General features: G+C 39.0%; 1 pseudogene; it reads left to right on the forward strand.

Moving 5' to 3' along the window:
- Window positions 1-16,068: 16,068 nt before the first annotated feature.
- On the forward strand, window positions 16,069-16,716 carry LOC115068311 (annotated as a pseudogene).
- Window positions 16,717-24,932: the final 8,216 nt, after the last annotated feature.

The raw sequence follows: 24,932 nt of genomic DNA on the forward strand, positions 1-24,932 counted from the left end.
CTTGGGGAGGTGGAAAAGGGGAACAATCAGCAGGGAGGAGAGGAGGGAGGGACATGCAAGGGACTATGGTGTGAGGGAGGGAGGGAAGTCAGGAGAGGAATGATGGCGGGGTCATCTGGAGGTATTGCAGGGAGGGTAGTGATAAAGGTGGCACTGTGACTAGGAAGGGAGGGAGGAAGGAAACCAGGTAAGAGAAAAAAGAGAGAAGATGTGTGAATTTTGTGAGACTAGGAAACCTAGAGGGAAAAGTGGTCCCCTAAAAACCCTATGAGAAATGAACATAGAGTGTCTGAACATTAATGCATATGTATACCTGGGAGCTGCTTGGCAGGGAATGCAGTGCCAGACAGAAGAGACCTCCCTTAGAGTGACAAGCATGCTGTACAGCACTCATCAAAGAAGCTTCTTTTTGAAACAGATGGAGGTTACTGAAGAGTTGCACATCTGGTCAGGCACAGAAAACATATGTCTTGGAGATGCCCAGTAATAGGTGACACATCTGCAGTCAAATCTCAACAACAAAGGCTCCTGGAACCTAGTAGAATAAGGGGTAGAGAGAGGACTATTGCACCCCTCAACTCTCACCAGTAAGGCTTTCATGTACCTCAGAGTGCAAAGAACACAGAAGGCCACAACTGGCAAAGTTTTAGAGAATAAGAGACTGTAGAGTGTAGGATGGGACTCCTATATGGAACCTTACCTACCCACAGCTCAGGGACCACTGCAGAAGAGGAGGCAGAAAGATTGTAAGAACCAGAGTTCGTTCATGAATGCACAGAAGTAGAGGCCCCCAGGCCACTGGAGGCTTGCTTATGTGAATGTGTTGCAGTAGTGGTGTCACATATGGGACCCATGTATGCTCAATTAAACAAAGGCCCAAAGGGGAGATGAGAAATAGGTGATGGGCCAGCAATAGATTGCGAACTATTTGAGATGGATTGCTTCTGGGTTAGGATGAGTATTGTTATGGGGCTTGCTGATACTTTAACAGTATAACCTACATAAAACCACTGGAAGGGCTGACTAGACTCCAGTGGATGCATTTACACTGAAGAACATTCGGTTACACACACCTGAATGAGTAGGAATCAGCATGTGTGGCAGAGTGCATAGGGTTCAGTTGGGGGGATAAGGGGACGATTGGATGGAGGAGAAGATTTGGATTTGAGTGGGAAAGGTATGAAATTTTAAAAGCTCAATAAAAATGTGAAAAAAAGAAAAATAACAGCAAAGTAGTAATTTCATTACTATTTGTTAAAATCCTGAGCAAAACTAAAGAAAAGCAAATATAACAAAATCAAAATCATCATATACTACGGCTTAGGTGGATTTTATTTCTAAAATGTAAAAATGATTCAATATAAACAACAGAATAATGATAGATAACATTAACAGAATGAAGAATTATAAACTTCATTATCTACATAAATTCAGAAGGAAAATATTTAATAATGTTCAACATTTTCCTCATGAAATCTCTCAATATACTTGGTATAGAAGAAATTTAGCTCAATACAATAAAGGTTGCACATGCCGATCATTCAGGTACTATCTTACTTAATGTTGAAAAATTGATAGCTCCCCTTGTAAGATCAGAATTATCGCAAGGAAGTTTTACTTTCTACCTCATTTCAACATAGTACCTAAAGTCCTAACCAGAGAAGTTAGGTAAGAAAAATAATTTAGCTGGGTGTGCTACCACACCCCTTTAGTCCCAGCACTCAGAAGCCAGAAACAGGTGGATCTCTGAGTTCAAGGCCGGCCTAGTCTACATAATGAGTTCCAGGCCAGCTGGTGCTACAGGGAGTTGAAAAAAAGAAAGAAAGAAAGAAAGAAAGAAAGAAAGAAAGAAAGAAAGAAAGAAAGAAAGAAAGAAAGAAAGGAAGGAAAAGAAAATGAAAGGAAAGGAAAAATAATTTAAATCCATATAGATTGGAATAAAAGTAAAGTATCCCTATTACTTTCACAAAATATGTCTGCTTATGCAAATATTTCTAAAGCCTCCACCAAGAATTGAGACTAATACAAAAATTCAGTGAATTTGCAGTAGGTAGTACTGTTCGGGGAGCTTACCAAACCCTTATGGGTTACAGCTTTCCTGGAGAAAGTAGGGTAGGCATTGAGGATTTAGAGCCTTGCCCCATTACCTGCTCAGTCACTCTGATTCCTTGTTTCTGACACCTGCTCCCATGCCTCTCTGCCATAGACTAGGCACCAAGTATTGAAATACATGAGCCTATGCGGGATATTTCTCATTTAAATCATCACACTCTCACAAATATCTCACACAATACACAAATACACACAAAGACAATAATAAATAAATATAATGGAAAAAGTTTAATTTAGAAGAAGAAAATGCAAAATACTTGATATTGGTAATTACTTTTATTTTTATTTTTTCTAAATCAACCCAAAACTTCATGTAAAAAACTAAATAAGCCTGTTACCACATAGGGTCTGTTCTCAGGTCCTTTTCTTCACCAGGTAAAAAAATTATAAGACAAGAAATTTGAAGTCAGCACACACAGCTAAGGTTTTTTGAAGCAGAAGTAACACTCTACACACAAAACAAGCAGAAAGACTCCCCACAAAGTGAAGGAGTCCAGAACTGGAGCACTGTCTGCCTCTCTTTGGAGAGTATGGGCTTTATTATCTATAGGGTAAGAGGCAGAACAGGACTAGACTCCCCTTTCCCTCTTTGGAGAAGACAGGATAGGATGCATGTTGCTGGTTGGTTCACTCTTATAAAAGCAGGAACCTGATTGTATAAAGCAAGATCAGGAAGTTTGAAATTCCTGTCAGCAGCAACATACCCACAGCAAAAGAGTGCACAAAAAGGGCCAACTTTGGACAAAAACATGTTAGTGGGCCATTTTGGATGGAAATGAAAGTGACTGGAAAACAGTTGTCTAAAGCCTAATAAATCCATCTTTGACTATCTGCCTTAGAACTATATCCTATCCTCCTCCATTTACTCCTCTAAGAGGTAACCAGCTGTTGATGGGGTGCATCTATCTTTCTGACTCTTCCTGCTAGATGGGATTGGTGATAGTATCAGCAGTTAGGGCGTCTATTGGAAAGGTCTATCTGCAGGAACTTGTTCCAAGGTTGGTAGCTGCTGTTTATATTGGTTTATCCAAGAAGGGTCAATAAAATCCTGTTTTGGAAACAAGAAAGATGAAAAATGCCATTTGGTGATGGCCACAGTGCTCTCTGCAGCTTCAATAAATGCAAAAGACTAACCCTGAGAGAAGCAATACAGTGCTAAATAGAAGGACAGTATGGACAATAATACCTCTCTGAAGCTGGTGGGAGATAGAATTTGGGGGAATGAGCAGACATCCTCAAGTAAATAAAAAAAAATCCTTGACAGGTTTTATCAGATTCGTTTATGTCTGTTAACACATTTATTCTTCCTCAGTTTACTATTTCCTCTAGGTGGTTTGCCATGCATTTAAGGAGCTTATCAGTTTCTAGTTTAAATCTAGAAATAGGCTGAATTGCCTCAGAGATACTGACTTCATGAGGAACTGAGAGGGTTAAGGTTATCTTGAGAGTTTCCTTGACATTCCACTTAAGGTAGTTTTGATTTAGGATTGGGAATATCAGGGAAGATGTGGGTTGGTCATTACACTATATCCCAGATGTATTATTCAGGGCTCTCTAACGAAACAGAACTGGTAGAATGAATACACACACACACACACACAAACACACAAAACGTATTTATCAAATGATTTATCAGATGAACTCACAGGATAGAGTCCGAGTCGTCCAACCATGACTGCACCACGCTGGAGAGGCTGAGAATCCGACTGCTACTCTGACTCTAACTGTTCAAGACTACAAAATCACTGGGCAATCTTGTGGTCATAGTGTGAGAGGCTGGCGCCTTGCTGACTTCTTTGACTCCTGTTACTTGCCTGTTTTTCCCTTCTGCGTTGTATGTGATACAAGTGAATCAGTATTTTAATCATTTAGCCAAATGAAAGAATTGTTTTTCCTGAGTTTTAATGCTTGGATTCCTTCAGAAATTGTATGTTACAAAGGGTATTCTCAAAAATCAGCAAACCTTGACTTGTCGTCAGGTAGGCTTTCTGAAACTTTCCGACCACAGTTCTGAGGACCTTTCCATGAGATTTTTCTCAAGATTTCCTGTTGTGTCCTTAAGTTTATGCAAACCTTGCTAACTCCATATTTCTGCTTTTGTTCTGAAGTTGCTGGCTTGAAAAAGGTCATAGAAGTCCTATAAAAGGACTGTTACTTTAACTTGGGGCCACTTATCTCCTATTCTGGTGGAGAGTAAGTTGGCCCAATTGCAATTGTAAATAAATTTTCCTTTCTGCACCTTCGTCTCTGAGACGAATTGGATCTTGACTCCAAAACCACAACAATAGGACCACCACCTAGGAAAACGGGTTCATCAAATGTTATACTAAATAGATGGGTGGACTATGTAGTCCGTTAATGCTAGAGCAAACTTTTCCTGCCTGAAATCCCACCTCCTAGCACAGAACGTCTTGACCAGCCACAGTCGTGTGGTCTTTAAGTCTTCTTGTTTTTCTGAATACTTCAGAAAAGTGTAATCTTTCATTTTCTTCTCCATATCCCTTTTCTAAACATGCTTTCTTTAAGGCTTTGGGCTGCCTCTAGCATCTTGTATTTCTTTACTTTCTCTAAAGCCTCCTTTACCCAGCCATGTTGTTGCTGGTCAGCCATGTGTCTGACCTCCCATGCAGGCTGTAAGCCTGCATGACTTCATGGCTTTCTTTACTTCTCGCCACCACTCTCCTCCTCAAGGCAGCTGCCAAGATTACCAGGTTGCCTGCCCCCCTGAGGAATTTTCTTTAAAATTCATAAAATTGTAAAAGCTTAAATCTTGTACCAAGGACTTTAGCCTTTGGACTTTACCTTTAAAATGTTCCTGTCTTCTCCCAGTTAGGATGGTATTCCCTAAATTGGCTCAGAGAGCGCTGTCCCTGGCCAACTAAATAGATTCAGCTCGTTCAGAATATTTTGAGTCTGAGTGGTCCTTACTGGTTGTCCCAAACTCTGTAACATGTTCTTTTGAGCTTAGCTAGTCTGACTAGGGTAAGATGGAATTTTACAGTGGTTTTTATCTGCATTTCTCTAATTACTAAGGTTGTTGAACACTTCTTAAGGTATATCTTAGCCTTTTTTATTTCTTCGTTAGAGAACTCTCTGTTCAAGTCTATATCCCATATTTTTATTGAGTCTTTTATTTTCTTGTTTCTTTGTTTTCTATATTCTTTGCATATTCTGGATAATACTCCTCTGTCAGATATGTAGCTGGTGAAGATTTTCTCCCATTCAGTATTTCTTTTCTTTACTTCATTTTTTTGTTTGTTTTGTTTTTGTTTTGTTTTTGTTTTTATGTTTTCTGTACAAAAGCTTTGTAGCATAATGAGGCCCCACTTACTGATTGTTGACCTTAATGCCTGAATAGCTGTTGCCCGATTTAGAAAGTCCTTTCCTACATCTATATCTTGGAGGGTACTGCCTATGTTTTCTTCTAGAAGTTTCTAAGATTCACGTTTTATATTGAAGTCTTTGATCCATTTGGAGTTGACTTTTGTGCAAGGTGAAAGATAAGGATCCAATTTAATTCTTCTACAGGTGGAGATCCAGTTTTGCCAGCACCATTTGTTGAAGATGCTACCTTTCCTCCAGTGTCTGTTCTTGGATGCTTTGTCAAATATCAGGTGCCTGAAATTGCTTGTCATGTTTGGGTCTTTGATTGTATTCCATTGACTCATTTGTCTATTTTGTGTCAGTACAATGCTGTTTTTATAACTATAGTTCTATAGTATAATCTGAGATCTAGTATAGTGATCCACCCAGTGTTGTTCTTTTTGCCCAAGATGGCTTGGCTATCTGGGGTCTTTTGTGATTCTATGTGAATCTTAGGATTTTATTTTAGCTCTGTGAAGAATGTCATGGGTATTTTGATTGGCATTTCAATGATTCTAAAGATTGCTGTTGGTAAGATGGTCATTTTCACAATATTAATTTTGCCAATCCATGAGTATAGTAGGTATTTCAGTTTCTTAATGTCATCCTCTATTGTTTTCTTAAAGATTTACGATGTTCATTGTATAGATCTTTAATGTCTTTGGTTAGGTTTATTCCTAAATATATTTTTTTGAAGTTATTGTGAATTTTAGGGTATCCTTGAATGCTTTTTCTGATTACTTGTTATTGGTATATAGAAAAGCTGGTGACTTTTGTAAGTTGATTTTTTAACCTGTCTCCTTACTGAAAATATTCATCATTTCTAACAAATTTATTTTGGAATTTTTAGGATTTCTTATATACTCTTAATAATCATTTAATTTCTTTCTGTTGTCTTATTGCTGTTGTAAGAGTTTCAAGCACTATGTAGAAATTGTATGGAGATAGTGGACAGCCCTGTCTGGTTCCTGATTTTAGTGGGAATGTTTCCAGTTTTTCTCCATTTATAATGATGTTAGCTGTGGGTTTTTGTATATAGCTTTAATTATGTTGAGGTATTTTCCCTCAAGGCCAGTTCCTTCTAGGACTTTTAACATGAACGCATGTTGGATTTTTTTCAGAGAACTTTTCTCCATCCTATCGTGATGACCATGTGATTTTTGTCTTTCAGCCCATTTATATGTTTTTTACATTTATTGACTTATGTGTATTGAACCATCATTGCGTCTCTGGAATAAAGCCAACTTAATCATGTTGGGTGATCATTTTGATATGTGTCTGTATGCAGCTTGTGAGCATTTTGTTGAGTATCTTTGCATCTATGTTCTTTAAGAGTATGGGTCATTTTGGTTGTGTCTTTACCTTGTTTTGGTATTAGAGTGATACCAGCTTCATAAAAGGAGTTTGAGAATTCTCCCTCTGTTTCTATCTTTTAGAATAATTTAAACAGTATTGGGTGTAGATGTTCTTTGAATTTCTGGTAGAATTCTGCTGTGAATCCATCTAGGCCTGGGCAATTTTTTAGCCAAGAGGTTTTATATTCATGTTTCAATTTCTTTATTTTTAAAATAGGTATGTTTAAGCTATTAATTTCTTCTTGATTTAAGTTTGGTGGTGTACACAACTTTAGAAATTCATCCATTTCTTTTGGATTTTCAAATTTAATGAAGTATAGATTTGTAAAATATTCTCTTGCAATGTTCTGATTTTTTCTCATCTCTGATTTTGTTAATATGAATTTACTCTCTTTTTTTTCAGTTAACGCAGCTAAGGTTCTGATATTTTGTTTTATTTTTCAAAGAACCAGCTTTCAGATTCATGGATTTTTTTTGTATTGTTTTCTTTGTTTGCATTTTATTAATTTTTACTCTAATTTTTGATGTATTTTCTCATCTGCTATAGTTTGTTCTTTCCTTTCCAGAGACTTAATTTGTACTGTTAAGTCAATACATGTACTCTTTCTGATTTTTAATGGCAGCAATAAATCTATAAACTTCCCTCTTAGAACTGCCTTTAAAATGCTCAGAGGTTTTGTTGTGTTATATTGTCATTTATTTCTAAAAGTACTTTTATTTTTTAATTTTTTTCTTTGACCCATTCATCATTCAGGAATGTGTTGTTTAATCTCCACAAGTTCTTGCAGTTTCTAAAGCTTCTTTTGCTGTTGATTATAAGCTTAAAATCACTGTGGTCTGATAGAATGTATGGAATTATTTTATTTTTATTTTTATATTTGTTGAGATTTATTTGATTTCCCAGAATATGGTCACTTTTAGAAAAACTTACATGGCTGCTGAGTAGAAAGTGTATTCTAAGGTGCTTGCATGGAATATTCTGTAGATGTCTGTTAGGTCCATTTCATGTAGGATGTCACTTAATTCAGATGTCTCTTTTTATTCTCCATCCATTTGAATTACACATTGAAGACAGTAGGGTATTGAAGTCACCAACTATTACAGAGTTGGGTCTAATTTGTGTTTTATAGTCCTGAAGTACTGTTTTATAAAATTGGGTGCACCATAGTTTGGTGCATATATTTTCAATTGTTCCTTGGATTAGAATGAGGTAACCTCTTTATTTCTTCTGATTAGTTTTGATTTGAAGTCTATTGTGTTGGATATTAGAATTGCAGTACCTGTTTGTTTCTTAGTGCCATTTGCTTGGAATTCTTTTTCCATCCTTTCACCCTAAGGTAATATATATCCTTAAAGATGAGATGAGTTTCCTGAACACAACAAAAAGATGGGTTTTCTTTCTTGATCCATTCCACTAGCCTAGGTGTCTTGATAGAGGAGTTGAGACCACTGATATTTAGTATTACTATTGAAAGGTGTTAATTGGATACTGTAATTTTAATTTCTTTGTGTTTGTGGCCCTATTTTGTGTTTCTGTTGTATTCTATTCTTTGTTTTCTTTCTGTACCTCTTGAGTATACTCATCTTCGGTCCATTGATTGCTTTGTATATTCTCTGTAGGCTTAGTTTTCTGGAGATGAATTCTTTTAGCTTATTCATGTCATGGATAATTTTCTATCCCCCTTCGTCTATGATAGATAGTTTTGCTGGATAAAGTATTCAGGATTGGCATCCATGATTGGTTAGAAATTGAAATACTTTGGTCCAGGCTCTTGTGGCTTTCATAGTTTGAACTGAAAAGTGAGCTCTAATTCTGATGATATTTTCCTTTATATAAAACTTATTGTTTTTCTCTAGCAGAGAAAATTAAAAAAGAGAGTAACCTGTCTTTGCTCTGTATGTTTAATATTTGTACTATGATATTCCATGGGAAATATTGTTATAGTCATGTTTCATTGGTGTTCTATGTGCATCTTAAATCTGTATATGTTCAGAATTTCCTTAATTTAGGGACATTTTCTTCTACAATACTGTTGAAGGTCTGGTCAATGTCATTGGCCTCAGATTCTTCTCCATCTTGTATGCCTATGAGATTTAGATATGGTCTTTTCATGTTGTCCCCCATTTCCTTCATATTCCATTCCTGTTTTATTTTTGAATTTGGCATAGTCTTTGCTTAAGGAGTCCAGATCTTTTGGGCTGAAGAGATGGCTCAGTAGTTAAGAACACTGACTGTTCTTGCAGGAGACCCAGGTTCAAAACCCAGCATGCACATGGCAGCTAACAACTGTCCATAACTCCAGTTCCAGGGAATCCGACAGTCTCTTCTGTCCTCCGTGGGCATTGCATGACACAGGTGCACTTACCTACATGCAGTCAATACATGCATACACATAAAATAAAAATAATAAGTAAAATATTTAAAAAGGGAGCCCAGATCTTCATCTTTGTCATCCAGTCTTGATATTCTGTTTTCCGTTTCATTCATTTTCCTTGCATGCTTTCTCTTGTTGTTTCCCATTGGCTTTCGTGGTTTTTCAATTCCATGTTCATTTTGGTTTGGGTTTTCTTCAATAATTCCAACTTTTTTGTGACTTCACTTTTCATGTCCTGAATTATTTTTGATATTCCATTGAGCCACATATTTGTACATGCTTGAATTTCCATCACAAGCTTATGCCTATACTCTTTGGGTTGTTTGTGCTTTCTTTAAGTTCTTTGATCATGTCTATGATTGTTCTTTTAAATTCTGAATACTGGGGTTCCTCAGGGTGACTCTCATTGCAGTGTACTTCTATAGGACTAGTGAGTTTTGTTGGGAAAATATTCTCTTGGTTTTCTATATTATTTGTGGTTTTATGCAGCTGTTTGGGCATATGGATGTTCTTTTTTTGTTTGTTTCCAGTAGGATCTTCAATTCTCTCTTTGATTAATTGAACTTTAGCTGTTTATATTCTTTATGTAGCTTGGTTGCTTTTTGCTCAGGTATGAAAAATAAATTGGTGTGTGTTTCAGGTTTTGGCAGGGCAGTAGGCTAGTCTGGGTAGTTGGTGGGACAGGGTAGTTGGTAGGCTATTCAAGACAGTTCCAGTTCTGGTCTGTGTCAGAGAGATCAGGATCCAGTGGAATCTATGCTAGGGAATTTAGCTAGTCTGGTTTAGGAAGCTAGTCCAGAGATCTGAGGCAGAGGAATTAAAGCAGGCCTGGGTCCAAGGCTAACAGGGGACAAAGTAGGGGGTGGTGTAAGTTGGAAGTGTTGAGGCTTCAAGGGGTGAGACATAACTTTGAGGTATATTGAGATATATCTGAGTTTGTGGCTATTGCCTACTCAAGAGTACTCCCAGATCCTCCAAAGAAAGGTTTATAGACATAGTGGGTCTCAGAGACAAGTTAGAAATCTGTAGTCTCTCTCTAGATCATTCTGGCAAGGTGCAGATTTTGACATTTTTCTGGTGGATCCAGGCATCAAATTCAGCTACTCTGTCATAGGAGTGAACAGGATGAGGGGATGTGGATCCTCCCATAGGAGTTGGGAAAAACCCTTGGTGGGTTCTGGGTCCTTAATAAGCATGAAATATAGCCAGATATGGTGGCACATGCCTTTAATATCAGCACTCAGGAGGTAGAGGCAGGGAGATCTCTGTGAGTTCAAGGCCAACCTGGTCTACATAGCAAATTCCAGGCCAGCTGGGGCTACAGGGAGACCCTGTCTCAAAAAAATATGACCAAAAATTAAATATGAAGTCTTCTGGGCAGAAGAGAGGGGTTCCTAAATACTCTTCGCAGGGAGTCCTTTCTGCAGTTCAGATACTTGCTGAAATTTCACTGAGAAATTTGTCACACTTCATGTGTGGTCTCAGAATCTAGTATCAAATCATTGGTAAGGAAGGGTCTACCATATAGAGCCTCAAATAGAGTGAAACCCTGTTGATTGAAGGCTATTCCTGAGTCTAAGCAGGGTTAAGGGGAAAGTTTGACCCATAGACATTGATTTACTTGAATTCATTTCTTTAGGTGACTCTTGGAATTCATTGGCATTTTCTACTTTTCCTGAGAACTGAGGCTGCCAGGCACAATTTAAGTGGCATCCTATTCCCAGAGTTGCTGATAAACATTGTATGACTTCAGTCCTCAAGGCTGGGTCATTATCACTATGGAGACTCTTGCGTAGTCCAAAGTGAGGAATTATCTCTGAGTGTAATACTGTGACTACATCAGAAGACTTTTCTGTGGTGCAAGGGATTGCCTCTCTTCAACTAAGGAAGGTGTCCATTAGGACCAGAAGGCATTTAGAGTGGGAACCTTTAGGCAAGTTGATAGAGGCTAGTTGTCAATCCTTGCCTGGATCTGTCCCCCAGTTCTGGACTGCAGGCAGCTATAAGCATTTATTAGGAGAGTAGGGATTTGTTGTTGTTGTTTTGTTTTGCATATCTCACATTCCTGCATTATCTGTTGTTTTCTGACCCTGAGGCTTTGTCCATTAAACATCTTTTTGACTCCTATATAAGTAGTGTCTGTCCGTAATTATATAAATGATGTAAAGTATTAAATAGCTTCCACTCTGATTTCTTAGGGAACAAAATTTCACCTTCGGTGTCTAGCCACCCTCCCCAAGAATCTAATTGATAATATTTTGGGGGCCAAATACAATTCTTCTGAGTAATAGTTAGCTCTACCAGGGGGTAGCAGGGACATTTCTCAGGGGATGGGGCATTCTATGTGTCCAAGTGAAACCTGTTTGGCCTCTGAATCTGTCCCTTACTGCCTCTAGCTATATTGGATCACCTCCCTTCTGATGGTCATAGCAGTGGATTACTGCTACTTTGGATGGTAGTAAGACAGCATGCAGGAGTTTTAAGATCTCCTCAGAGTGTTTTATGGGGTCCATGCTGTGGTCAAGGGATCTCATTTGCTCTAAATAGCAACATAAACATGGAAGATGAGGAAGGTGTATTGGTAGCTATTAATTTTGCTAACTAAGTGGTAGAAATTTTAGGAACAGGCCTGAATTAAGTACTCCAGAGTCTGAGACCACAGAATATCGTGCAAGATGTATTACTTCATTTTTGAAGAAAATCCCATTACTATACAATATTAAGTCTTTTTTTCTCTAAAGGCTCACCAGCTATATTGAGACAAGCTGCATAGTATTCCATGCAGTCCTCTTCACAAGAATGAAGGGCACCCCTCACCTTCATGGAGGTAAGTAGTTAGATTGAAATTCTAGCAGGTTTTAAGTGTCTCAGATCCTTCAAGCATAAGGGTCTGGTATTTAAGCATAGCCATTGGTTCCCTTTTAAATTAACGGTGCCTCCAACATCATGGGAAATGCAGATTGTGAAAGGACACCCTATGGTAAATTTATGAACCTCTAGGATTAAAAACATTGCAGTTGCCATCCCCTGGGAAAACTGGGCTATGTCTTGGCCACTCAGTCTACTTTCTTGTTCCTGGCTCCTGGCTTTACTCCTCATGGCTGAGGAGAAGCCCAGATGAGTTGAGAAATCATTTCCAGGTCAGTGCCCTGTTTTTCAGGAACATATACTTGAAATCTGTATTGAGTAGGCAGGCATAATACAGGGACCTGGGTTAGGCTACCTTTGAGCTTTTGACATGCCCCTTGTGATTATAGAGTCCATTCAGTCTGACAGATGCCTCCTATCTGTGCCTCTTTAAGTGGTTGATAAGGAGACTCAGCAAGTTCTGCATACACAAAGATCCATATTCTATGGTATCCAGTACACCCCCCCCCCAAAAAAAGCTTGTAGTTGTTTGAAGGTCTTGGGGAGAGGACAAGTTAAAATTGACTGGATATATTTGGGTCCCAAAGCCCTGATTTCTTTACATAAGATTAGTCCTAGATTGGAAGCCTTATTCTGACATAATTGAGCTTTCTCTCATGAGACCTTATACCCTCTATCTTCTAGGAATTTAAGAATAGAATCTGTCTCTTGGGAGATAATTTCCTCAGTTGAACCACATGAGCAGAGATTATCCACATATTTGATACAGTGGTCCCTGGACAGGTCTAATCCATTAGGTCTTGGGACAGGGCATGACCAAATAATTGAGGACTGTCTTGGAAGTTCTGGGGGAGGACTGTCCATTTCCTTTGGCCCATGTTTTGAGTAGGGTCCTACAAACAGAGATTGTCCAGCTTGGTGAAGTGGGAGGCAGGAAAAGGCATCCTTGAGACCAAGCACTGAATACTTAGGGGAACTAAGTCATAAGTTGGTAAGTGTTAGGGGCCACTGCTTGGAAAGGGACCACTGCTTTACTGATCAGTGAGAGGTCCTGTATTAATTTCTGATAGGTAGAGAATGGGCGGGAGCGAGTGGGTGGCGGCGGATGGAGGAAGGCACGAGCAGATGGATGAGGCACCGAGGCTCAGATGGAATTCTCAGCGGGACACAGATTTCTTTCGCACGGGGCACCTTTCCCTTGGGGAAGGGAAAGATGTCCGCGAAGGGAAAGATGGAAGGGAAGGGAAGGGAAGGGAAGGGGAAGGATGTCAGGGAAAGATGTCCGGGAAGGGAAAGATGTCAGCCCACGGGTTGTGAGCTGGGACTTTATATATGGGGGCTTTAGGGTGTGGAAGGGGGAATGTTTGGGGGAGAAATCAGGGAGGGGGAAACAGGTAGGATTAGGGTGTGGAAGTGTTTACTTTTTCCCTCTTAAGATGAGAGAAAACCAGCTTCTAAAATCTCTGGTTATCAGGTAGAATCTGCTTATCTTATCTTTGGAGATCAGAGGAGAGGCAGGCTGCTTCTCAGCAGAGTTTGTTTCCCTTGACTCCAAAGGTCAAGGTGAGGTCCCTGTTGGGGAGGGGGGAAACTGCTGCTGTTTGGAAACCTAACAATTTCCATTTGTTGGGGGCCTTTTTTGACTCCTAAATTGGGGGCATTATTGAGGTACAACATTCAATTACTAATCCTTGTTATTTTAGGCTAGTGGTGATGGGAATTAATCCTTTCTTAGTCTCAATTTAAGAGATACTACTTTTTAAATATATATATATATATATATATTAATTGAACTTTTGTGGATTTCGTACACTACAACTTAACCATATTTAATTCCCCCCTTCCCCACCTTGATTCCTCCTATAGCCTGTCCAAAGGGCTTTATTCATTTTATCATATACGTTAAAGCCTATCTAGTCAAGATTGTGTACCCAGGTGTCCCTTGGGGTGAGATTATCAGTTGGAGCCTGTTAAGACTGTGTCTCAGCACTCCTTAAAGAATATCACCTCTCCCTCACCCAGCAGTGACCATCTGCCAACAGCTCCTTGCCAAGGTTGCAGTCTCCTGCTCATTTCCCCAATTCTATGCTGGTTTTCATCTGATTGAGTTTGCATGGATCTTATGATTCTACTTTTGATGAGGAATGTAGGAAGGATCTTTAAGATGACTAACCACAGGGGTGGCTGTTCTTAACTTTTCCCATCGGTACATACTGATTTTAGGAAGGAGCAATAGTTATACTTTGAGTTGCGATAGAAAATCTCTCCCCCCGAAAGGAACAGGAGTGTCAGGCAATTTCGCAAAGGAATGATAGAAAAGGAGATCTCCCCACAAATAAGCAGGGAGTAAGGTAAAATAACTTTCTATGTGTTATTTTCTATGTGTAAATAACTTTCTATACTCCCAGAACAGTAATTGAATTAGATGATCAGGGGTCAGAGAAGAAGGGCAAGGCTGAGAATCAGGCTCCAATGTCTATGAGGAAGTAGATCTGTTGAATTTCCACTATCAGAACTGACTGGGGTTCCCTGTACTTGGGTAGGCCTGATGAGATTCAATAGGGCTAGCCCTGGAATCCGTCAAATGTTAGGGAGAATGACTTGGGCCCCAATAACTTCCTATAACATTGACTTCCTTGCAAAAATTTCCCTTACAATTCTCAGCATGGTCTCAGAGGGGGTTTATGTCTTTGTGGGCATTTCTTTCCAAAGTGGCCTACCTATTCACAAAGGAAATACCCCTTTGAGCATTACTGATTTCCCAGACGGAAGACTGTTGTTGGTTTGGCCCTTATTGCAGCTATCTATTCCCTATCATATCTATCATTTCTCCTTTCCTTCTCTTGCTCCCAATTATAACAGACTGAATTAACAGGATAGAATAAATCATCTAAGGGCTTGCTTGTCTAGACCATCAGAATCTGAAGTTTCTTATAGATGTTTGGGGCTCACTGAGTGAGAAATTATTCCATAGTAGAGTCTCCTCTTCCTATGACCATGTTTCTATATTGGTGAACTTTCTCATAACATATTAAACTCTATCCACAAAGCCTAAAGGGAATTTCATTTTCTTCATAAATTTGGGACAGTTGAAAGCAGTTTAATGGTTTGATATTAGCAATTTTGAGACCCTCTATAACATAGTACAAGAAAGAAGTGACTCCTGAACAACTCATCCCTATCAATCCTAGGTTTCCATTCTGATTTTTGGTAGAGAACGCTTCATCTCCAGTGGGTATTCTATCTTAGCCCTACTATTTTTTCTGTTGACTTAATCATTTCTAACAACAATGGCCTAATCTAAAATTATTCTCCTTTCTTTGGGGAGGTGGAGTGGCACAATTTACTCTAACAACATCATTGGATCCTTCCAATCCAGCTAATAGATGGAAGTATTGTTTATATTGGTCAAGATTTTCAGTATAATTTCCCAGGTCCTTTTAAATCTTTTAAGTTCAGCCAATAAAGAGGAAATATGACTGGGTTCCTGCCCTGCCCTAGTAACTCAGAGTGGAAACATTCTAGTGGGTACGGGTCTATCAGAGCATTTAGAAACCTGTTTGACTTATGAGGGAACCTCCAATGGTACCTCAGCTGGTATTTCATTTTGTACAGGAAGACTTTCCCCTGGAATAGAGCGTGCTGCTGTGGTAGTGGAACACTTTGGCCCTATTTGTAAAAGGCCTTGGCTGGCGAAGAGAGACACGGTGAGTGTGGTCACTGGTGAGGGGCTAGAGTAGGTTGCCTATGTCTCTTCTTAGTAGGGAATCTGACTGGAACACTGTGCAGGAGCTTTGCCACTGGCCAGGTAAGGAGGAGGAAGCATTAGAACTTGACCTTCTGAAGATAGGCTGAGCAGTATCACTTTGCAGACAAACATGCCTCTCTCTGTGCTGTCAGAGCATCACAAACTGATGAAACAAGTATTAGGTCTCGTGGACACAAGCTCTGATGCTCTCCAGATATCCTGTCAGCTAGTACAGTGGCTGTGAAAAATGGAACCAAACTCTTAGAGGACTAAAGTTCCAGCTAGTTTTCTTACCTGACTTGGGGAAGGCCACATTGAGGGAAATCAGAAACTGCCCTCAATGCATCACATATAATGGCACCCGTGGACTGAGCTGTAAGAACAAGACATACAGAACCATATTCCACTAAGGTGTTCAGAAGTGGCCTAATGTAGAAGTTGGGTAGTCGTCTCTGAAACACCTAGCTCCACAAAGCATTGACAATCATCACTCAACTGAGCTCAGTCCAGTGTTACATCCCCTCATGTTTGAAAGCAATCACTCAAGGCTTAATGAAAAACAAGTGCCAGCATATCAAACTGGCAGCTAACTGCCACGCAGAGGCACCCCTCTGACCCTGAAGAGTTCAGTCCTGAATGCCGTACAGGCCTCCCCAAAACCCAATTATATCATCTGGCAGTTGTCTCTGGAACTCACAGGACCCCTGGTAGAGAAGATAACAAAAAACATGTTGATTGTAAAATGCAAGGCAAGCCAGAAGCACAGCCTGGGGTACTTGCATACATCCTTCGTGCAATAAATCAGCTCCAAAAGCTTGCAAGAATGCTGCATTTCTGCTCCTGTCAGACTCTGAAGTCACACCAGTCCAGAGCCCAGCTAAATAAATTCAGCTAATTCAGAACATCTGGAGTCTGAGTGGTACTTTTCCAGTGGTTCTGGCACCTGTAACACTACTGCCAGAGAATGGGAGTCTGCTCTACACCATTTTGCTAGTTCTTTGTTATCTCAGATAAAAGAAGAGTTAAACGTAAGGGATCTCAGCCCATTTTCCTTCCCCTTTTCCAAACAGATCTAGTTGAAGTACATGTTATAATTGAAGGTCCCCTTGTGGCCATTTTTCTCCGTGCTCTAAGGGATAGTCAGGCCAGGTATTGCCAGAAACAAAGTGAGCGTGGTCTTATAGAGGGTTTGGTCATCCAGCTTCTTCCAGTTAGGAGGCAAGACAATGGAGTGTGAAGTGGTATCTTTGAACTCTGTTTCACATTTGTAAAGAGAAAGCGTAGTGAGAAAGGCTGCGGGAGGGCTGCCCAATCCTCATCAGCTCTCTCTCTTATTCTGAAGAGGTATTCCAGCTCTGAGGCGGGCTATTGGCATGATCAACTGTATGCACACCAGGGTTTGTTTCTGGAGCAGGACTGGACTATGCTTACCCACACCGCAGTACTGGCTCTAGATAATTTGGTTTATATTTTAACTTCTGATTCCTTCATTCTCCGAAGAATAATAGTTCCTGTCTTACTTTCTTTAGGAAGGGATGGATGATGGCCAGAATTGTTAAAAGCTTCAGAGAGGGGACCCTTCTTGAATTTATGAATTTCTAGGGGGTTTGATTATGGGATTTGGTTAAAAACTAGATTAATGTCTATGTTCAAGAAGAGTGTAACATGTTCCCAGTTTATCTCATAAGAAAGCCAAAAATGGTTGTGTCCAAACCAGTAGGTGGTATATTCTTGGTTCTCCATAAATGTCTGGAGTTCATTGAAGATTCACAGGGGCTAAGGGTGAGGATGGTGACCTACATGATTGAGGAAGGGCATAAAGTCCCAGGGTGCTTGAGGGTGGAGATGGATTATGAGAAATAAATCTTTCCATTGGGGTATTTGTTGAGAGTTTATTGATCCTTCCACCTCAGGGTCACAGCAGGGGCTTGGGAAGGGGAGACTGTACAAGTTTTCCCAGAGATATCCAGAGTCTGAGCGAATAGTGACCCTCCAGATGTCTCTGAAATAGGAGGCCCACTTCTGTTTGGGGTAATATGTCCTGATCATTCCTGTCTCTAATTCGTTTCATGAGAGAGAGAGAGAGAGAGAGAGAGAGAGAGAGAGAGAGAGAGAGAGAAAGAGATGAGAGAGAGAGAGAGATTCCTAATGTTTTCTTATTTCTTGTTCCTGTTCCTAACCTGGGGCTATGCAACCCTGTAGAGGCCCTGGGAACACCTTCTTGGCCTGAGGTGGATGAGTACAAACTTCTGACTAGGAACTTCCAGTCAAGATTGTGAAGACTACCACCAAGCCATAGGAAGGCATGCCCTAAGATTGTCCTAAGGCTCTATAAGGAAAAAGCCTCCCTACTGGGGGAAGGAGACAATCATCAGGCTGGAATTCAGCTATGCAAATCATGACTTGGACTTCCCCTGCTTCTAGAATACTTGAGAAATGCCTGAAAATCACAGCCAAATTCTCCAATCCGCTTATAATTTGGCCTGGTTGCATTGACCTTTAAATGAGCAGTCCAGCTTCAGGAAAGTCCACAAAGAGGTCAAGAAATTATGCTGCTTAGAGTCTGTTTTCAGATTCTTTCCTTCACCAGGTAAAGAATTACAAGATAAAAAGTTTGTAGTCACAGCACACAGTCAAGTTCTGTTGAAGCAGAAGTAACACTCCACACAGAAAACAGACTCCCCTGCAAGGGGAAGGGATCCAGAGCTGGAACATCATTTATCCTTCCTGGAGGGTCTGGATTTTAGTATTCTTTAGGGTGGAATTTGAGACGAGACTGGGCTCTGCTTTCCCCTTTGACTTAAACAGGGTAGGATTAGGATGTGTGCTCCTGGTTTGTTTACTCATTTGGAAGCCAGAACCTGAGCAGCAACTTGATTGGGTAAAACAAACGCAGAAAGTTTAAAATTCCTGTCAGAGAGAGCCTACCAGCAGAGGGATTGGAAACATGCTGGAAGCCTGCTGAACCAACTTTGCACAAGAACCTGGAAGTAGGCCAACTTGGATGAAAGTGAAAGTAGTTGGAACAGAGCTGAATCTAGTCTGGGGCCTCCCTCTGTGACTATCTGCCTAATTTAGAGCTGTCTCCTAGTCTCATACAAGACTATATTCAATTAAAAAGCATCTGTATAGCTGTTACAAGTAATTTTTGTTGTGAATTTGCAGGACTGAAAGATTCTAGAAAATTGGCAAAGCAAACCTCTGGGTGTGTCTGTGAGCAAAGATTGGTATGTAGATAACAATTTCTAGTAGGCTGGGGCCTTGAATAGAATGAAAATTTGAAAGTTTAAGACAGCTTGAGTGTTGACAATTAGTGGAATAGATGTATTTTCCCTGCTTATGTCACCTGTGAACATCAGACAGAAGATTATTCTTGACCTTTGAATGCAGTTTTGCAGCACCAGTTCTCCAAAGGGCTTCCAGGCAGTCTAGAACTGGGGCTACACCATTGGTCTCTTTTCTTAGAAAGTTTTAGTCTGTTTAGTCCATATGGACAGAGTACATATTGCTTTTCTTTACCCTTCAGCCTATAGCAAGGCCTTATGGGACTACTCAACCTCCAATAATATAATCCAAGACCCTTCTTATATTTATTCTTTGATTCTGTTCCTCTGTAGAATCATAATACAGAAAATTATAACAAGTGGCATTATTGATATGGTTTGAGATGTGTCTCTGTTGGAAAGGAAACTTTTACCCTGTGCTATTCTACCTTGGAAGGTTGGGAGTAGGCTTTTGATTACTTATAATTCAAAGCTAAGAGTTTGACTTAAATCTCAGACTTTTGAACATTGCTAGATCAGTGAAAATTTTAGAGACTATTACAGATGAACTGAATGTATTTTCCCATGTGAGATTGTTGCCAGGATAGGACTGCTGTAGTCTAGATCTGGGCCTCTAAGATATTCATGTATTAAGTATTTATTCCCCAAAGTGGAGGTATTTAGAGTTAATAGAAACTTAACATTCCATCCACTAATTGAGGTTATGTTTTCAAAAGATCTAGTGGGGTCCAGCCCTTCCTTTTCGGCACCCCCTTTACTTTTCAGTATCCAAGATATGAGAAGCTTTCTCCAACACACATACTTGCTATGTGTCTTGCAATAGTTCAAACACACTAAAACCAATACATCATGAAATGCAACCTTTCTGGTTTTAAAGTTTATTGCATAATATATTTCATTACAGTAATTGTAAATTAATAGACACATAACAAAGCATATTATTAGTAGAAAGAAGACAGTATTTGCAAACTATATATTTAATAAGACTAGAATTAAAATATTGGGAGGCCAAGGTTCAATAACAAAAAAAAAAAAAAGAAATAAGAGGTCATTTTTTTTAACACTGTAACTCAATAGTGAAAGAATAAATCTTTCCTATAAGGCTCAAAGCAGGCAGGCCTGCATCTTCCAGAGACTTTAGAAATAGTGTAAAACTTACCTTATTTGAACATGGGGCAGAACTCTTACAATCCCAGCCAAAACATAGAAGCATAAGGGTCAAGAGTTCAAGGCCAGTCAATACTGTATAGAAAATTTGAGACCAGACTAGGCTGCATGAGAACTTGTCAAAAAAAGGCATTAAAGAAATAAATAAGAAATAGAAGAAAGCCCACCTAAAATGTGGATTGACAGTATAGCCTCTATCATGACTCTGCAGTCTCAAAATGGGCAATGATCCTTTTGCCACTTCTCTGCTCTCGTCGCTTGAAGGTATGCTGTCCTCTACTATGCAATGAACTCTGCCAATCTTCCACATTACGCCCTATGTGATTCATCAGCAGTGATCAGAGATTACAGACCAGAAAGCTGAGGAGATTCTAAAGTAAGAGCTCAGTGGCATTGCCACACAGAAAAATAAAATCTATTTTGATCTAATTAAAGACAATTCTAGGCTGTCTGTAATCTTGGATTGATTAGCAAGACAGATCTTAAACATATTCTCAAATATTATCCGTAAATAGTTTTCACAACTATTTTCCTTCTCCTTTATAGTTGTGTGAAATTTGCTGCAACTTTCAGGATCCCATCATTTACTTAGAATTTGTTTCCATCATTTTCACAAAGCAGAAATAATACCATATAGTAGCAGAACTCTAGAACCTGTGATCTTATCTACCATCATAGAGAACTTAAATAAGCAAATAATTTTTTGCTGGGTTTTAGTATGTACTGATGAATGTGTCTGTATAAAGCTTGCCTAATCATAAATAACCATATGTATACCTCACAAGCAAAAATGAGCATTAAGAATATGCATAAACAAATGGAGGGGAGAAAGTGAGAGAGAAAAAGACTTCATCACAGAGTCGAATATCAACAGGGAAAGATTACTGGGCATGGCTTAAATGTTTGTGGACATTTGCCTGATGACTCCTATGGTTGACTCACTTTGTTAGAGTTACTAAAATAAAATTTTGGAAAAAAAAAAACCCTTTAACTCTAGTCCCCATTCAGGTTATTCTTAATTAAGCTATTGTTGATGTTCAAAAAATTGAAGTACAAATGAGTTTGTTTGGAGCCAATATTCTCCCTTTGGCAAGGAGTCAGGTAAGTATGATTAGAATTTCTGAATCACTCTCAATTTATTTTTCCTTACAATAATTATTTTAGAACTTCAGAAAATATCCCAAAGTTCAAATTTCTAATCCCCATACTTCTGTTTTAATAATCTCCCAATACAAGTGATCACATCCTTCTCAATGTTTTGAGAGCCCTCGTGTAATTTTGTTTCCTTGCCAAGGCTAATCCCATAGTTGCCCTAAACTTATGAACTTACAAACTAGTCATGATGTTACATGCTGACAGGATATGCTAAAGAGGTGGAGGTAGGAAGATCATAATTTTGAGGCTATCCTGGGCTACACATTTAATGGCTAGGGAAATGGCTCAGTAGGCAAAGCACTTGCTGCAAAAAATGTGAGAACATGAGTTTGGTTACAAGAACCCATGCAAAGCTTGATGTAGTAACATGAATCTGTAATCACAGTGCTCCTATGATAAGATGTGAGATAGAGAGACTAGAGAATTCCCAGAAGCTTGAAGGCTATCTACTTTGCATATGTATGCAACAAGGAAAAACAAGAGAACTTGTCTCAAGCCTGGTAGAAGGTGAGGACTGACATCCCAGGTTGTCCTTTGACATCCTCAAATGTATATCATGCCATGCTTGTACCCCCTGAACATATGTTCACACACATACACAAAGATTTTCAAATGAAGCTATATGACATATGAGATTTTTTTTTAATTTTAGAGAAACATCACATTGAACTACTCATAATTAAGAATTTATTTGTAGCTACTCCAGTTTGGATTACTAATATTTGAAAAAGATGGTTATTAAACTGCTTTTCAATAACCCCTTGCAATAAATTTAAAAAGAAATTTAATCTGCTATTATTTTAAATGAGGAAAACTTTCCATATAGTTGTTAAGAAATTTAGGAGAGCCATACAGTTTTGAACATTGCTATGATAATTTATAAAAACACATTGCCACTGTAGATGGAAGCTTCTATATTCAACATGGCAGTGATAGTAGCTTGTTCCTCACCCACTACTAGAAAATTTATTTTGTTACAAATTCTTCATCACCTTTCCAATTAACTTCCTTTCCACAAAGTTTAGTTAGAAAAATACAAAAGTGATTAATAGTCACCTAGTGCTTGTGAATTTTGGTAACTATCATTAAGTATATCTGGTAGAAATGATTGTTCACAGTTTTTGCAAACTCTTCTTTGTGATATCATGCAAGATTATATTCCCTAATCAGAACATAATTAAAGCTGTTATGTTTAAATAAAATACCACCAATAGTAAAGTAAGCACATATTTATTGTTTTGGTATTTTAAAATTCTGTGGCTTTTGACCCTAGTTCAGAGGCAGCCCAGACCAAATAACTTGCATGAGGACAAACCATGTCTGCTTTATGAGAGATGACAGTGTACTCAGGAATAGACATAACTCAGAGATTTCTTTTTCTTTTATAAAATAGACTAGTTAGAAACAACAACAAAAAGATTATTCCCAAGTCCAATATAGCACTGTATAGGACTCGCTTATTGTAGATCAGAACAACTCTTCAAGATAAGTTTCATTGTTACTTTCTCAAGATGCAGAAGTAGAGAAAACACACACACACACACACACACACACACACACACAGAGTTGATGACAGGATGGATAGAGTCAACAGAGAATGCTGAGACCCATGGATGGGCAATGGTAGGAAATCATATCTCACCTTAAAGTGAGAAAGAAAGGTGAGAGAATTAGGAACATCAAAAGAGGTCAACAGAAGTCAACTTGGGGAGAGGGAAGAAAATAAATGTAGGTATAAAAAAAAGCATTCCTTGACAAAAGTGGAGTATGAAAGTAATAATGGAGAAGATAAATACTATATCATAATAAAAATGTGCTTGATAATTGTTCCAAATACAAAGTGCTGCTGCTAAAACCTTTGATTTTTTTTTGAGTGATTAGAGTACTGTTTATATGCTTACAAGAATATGAGGCAGTGTACATCTACATATCTTCAGGATGGTACTACAGACTTGATTAACAGAAAAACCTGCCAGCTAATTAGTAAGTTAAAATTTCAGCCTTATCATGCAACCTATGGGGAGGGGAGAAGGTTTGAAGATTATTTCAGTCATCAATTATTATTGATTTTGTCAACCTTGCTAATATGATGGAAATTCCGTGACAACTCTTACACAATGAAGTTAAGGAAGTTCTAAGTTGGTAAAGATATTAATGGCTCAGGATGGAGTCAAACCTGGAGTGGCAGTGGTAGCTCTGCACTGCTGCCCTCTTCTCCCTTTTAAACATTTATCTGATACAAGGTTTAGGTGATGTGTGAGGCTTCAGCAACCAAAAGTCAAAGAGAGCGGTAAACCTAGGTGTTTTCTCTTCTTAGTTTCTGTGAAATTTGTGCATTAGTTACTTGTCTCACTGTTATTATGAAATACCCAACAAAACAATTTAAGTAAGGAAAGATTTGTATTGGTTCACAGTTTTAGGTGATACAGTCCATCATGGTAGGGCAGGTATGGTAGCAGGTGCTTGAGGCAGCTGATCACATTGCATCCATAATCAGGAAGCAGAAAGAGATTAGCTAGATTTATCCTTTCTATTCAACCCAGAAACCTAGGCCATGAAATGGTACTGCCCACATTTGGTATAAGTCACCCCACCACAGTTAACCTAATATAGATAATCCCTCATGGACATGCCTAGAGATTTGTGTCCCTAGTGAATCTAAATCCCATCAAGTTGACAATCAAGATTGCCCATTACAATCTCGAGAGTCTTATAAAACTGTTCTTTTTTATTGTTTTATTTTTTTTTATTTTATGTGTTTGAGCATATTTGCTGCATGTATGTGAGTTCACCTGTTTCACGCAATGCTGCCGAGGTCAGAAGAGGGCTTCAGATTCCCCTGGAACTGGAGTTAAGGACGGTTCATAGCTGACATGTGGGCTCTGGGGATCGAACCCAGGTCCTCTGAAAGAGCAGTCAGTACTTTTAACTGCTCAGCCATCTCTCCAGCCCCCAAACTGTTCTTTGAGAAAACATAAGGATACATAATTCTACTAGCCGATGGTGGAGAGGAGCTTAGCAAGTTCTGTTTGTTCAGATTCTTCTCTATGTCCCATTGTCTAGAAAGATATCGTTTTATTATCTTAGGTAATGAAAGGCATATCTTTAATGAGGGTCTTATGGCATGCTTCTAAGGGAATGACTGAGTAAAGGAGGGGGTCTTTAGAGAAAGAATAAGAAAGCCCATAATGTTATGGAAGCCTCACGTGATAGTAAAATCATACTTAGAAAAGAGATAGAAAGAAGAGAAGGAAATTTATACTTTTCTGGGTAATTCAGAAAAAGCAGGGAGACTAACAAAACTACATGGCCTATGCCTGGTAAACACTACACTGTGTTAGAGGGACAGGGATTCTGGGAAGGAAAAGTGTATTGTGTCATTACAGGACTAATTTCTCTGCCTATCTCCTTAGCATGGTTTAAGCTGAACCCCACCTTCCTAGGGGTGGTTTCCTGGACAGACGATTAACTCACCATAATGAATGCTAGACCTCCGCCTAGGCCA

Source organism: Nannospalax galili, unplaced genomic scaffold (genome assembly GCF_000622305.1).
Source record: "Nannospalax galili isolate Female #2095 unplaced genomic scaffold, S.galili_v1.0 scaffold10, whole genome shotgun sequence".
In the NCBI taxonomy this organism is placed as follows: Eukaryota; Metazoa; Chordata; class Mammalia; order Rodentia; family Spalacidae; genus Nannospalax; species Nannospalax galili.